At 43.9% G+C, this 1,329-nt stretch overlaps 1 long non-coding RNA gene across 2 annotated transcripts; it reads left to right on the top strand.

Moving 5' to 3' along the window:
- Positions 1-380: 380 nt before the first annotated feature.
- On the top strand, positions 381-1,125 carry LOC139025263 (uncharacterized). 2 transcript variants are annotated; one of them, XR_011476773.1, is made up of 4 exons: positions 381-494; positions 544-620; positions 671-709; positions 844-1,125. It is a non-coding gene; the product is annotated as an uncharacterized lncRNA (long non-coding RNA). The 2 variants fall into 2 exon arrangements; XR_011476772.1 differs by lacking the exon at positions 844-1,125 and having other exon boundaries at positions 671-728.
- The last annotated feature ends 204 nt before the right edge of the window (positions 1,126-1,329 follow it).

A 1,329-nucleotide genomic window follows, 5' to 3' on the forward strand; every position in this document is an offset into this window, starting at 1 on the left:
GGTTGTTCAGTGGCTCTGCGTTCCCTTTCTGGTTCTCAACCCAGCATCCTCGGAGGTCACACTCGCAGCCTTTTTCAACCAATCACAGCAGGCTCCCTTGATGTGCGAACTGAAGTTGGAAGATGCTTGGAAATGGATAGATGCGCTGACGTGTGTGTGTGTGTGTGTGTGTGTGTGTGTGTGTGTGTGTGTGTGTGTGTGTGTGTGTGTGTGTGTTGTGTTGTGTGTTTTGTGTTTGGGTGTTGGTGTGTGTGTGTGTGTGTGTGTGTGTGTGTGTGTGTGTGTGTGTGTGTGTGTGTCTGTGTGTCTGTGGTGTCTGTGTGTATCAATGTGGAGGGAAAAAACATCAGATGAGGAATTTAGGTAGAGTTAAGAGAAGTTTAGGGTTAAGTAGTTAGGTTAAGTAGTTAGGTTAAGTAGTTAGGTTAAGTAGTTAGGTTAAGTAGTTAGAGTTTAAAGTAGTTAGGGTTAAGTAGTTAGGGTAAGTAGTTAGGGTAAGTAGTTAGTTAAGTAGTTAGGGTGTAAGTAGTTGGTAAGTAGTAGGTAAGTAGTTAGGGTAAGTAGTTAGGGTAAGTAGTTAGGGTAAGTAGTTAGGGTAAGTAGTTAGGTTAAGTAGTTAGGTAAGTATTAGGGTAAGTATTAGGGTAAGTAGTTAGGGTTAAGTAGTTAGGTTAAGTAGTTAGGGTAAGTAGTTAGGGTAAGTATTAGGGTAAGTAGTTAGGGTAAGTAGTTATGAGGTAAGTAGTTAGGGTAAGTAGTTAGGGTAAGAGTTAGGTTAAGTAGTTAGGTTAAGTAGTTAGGGATAAGTAGTTTAGGGTAAGTAGTTAGGTTAAGTAAGTGTAGGGTAAGTAGTTAGGGTAAGTGTATGGTTTGTTTTGGTAGATGTTGGTTGTTCAGATTAAGAGTTCTAATCTTTCACGCCACCAGATACTGTATTCTGGAACCTCCACTAGGGGCGCTCCACCAGATACTGTATTCTGGAACCTCCACTAGGGGCGCTCCACCAGATACTGTATTCTGGAACCTCCACTAGGGGTGATCCACCAGATACTGTATTCTGGAACCTCCACTAGGGGTGCTCCACCAGATACTGTATTCTGGAACCTCCACTAGGGGTGCTCCAACAGATACTGTATTCTGGAACCTCCACTAGGGGTGCTCCAACAGATACTGTATTCTGGAACCTCCACTAGGGGCGCTCCACCAGATACTGTATTCTGGAACCTCCACTAGGGGTGCTCCAACAGATACTGTATTCTGGAACCTCCACTAGGGGTGCTCATGAGTAAACGTGGGTCCTGAAAGATGGCCTCAAATGTGCACATGAGC

Source organism: Salvelinus sp. IW2-2015, unplaced genomic scaffold, assembly GCF_002910315.2.
Source record: "Salvelinus sp. IW2-2015 unplaced genomic scaffold, ASM291031v2 Un_scaffold2439, whole genome shotgun sequence".
Taxonomy (NCBI): Eukaryota; Metazoa; Chordata; class Actinopteri; order Salmoniformes; family Salmonidae; genus Salvelinus; species Salvelinus sp. IW2-2015.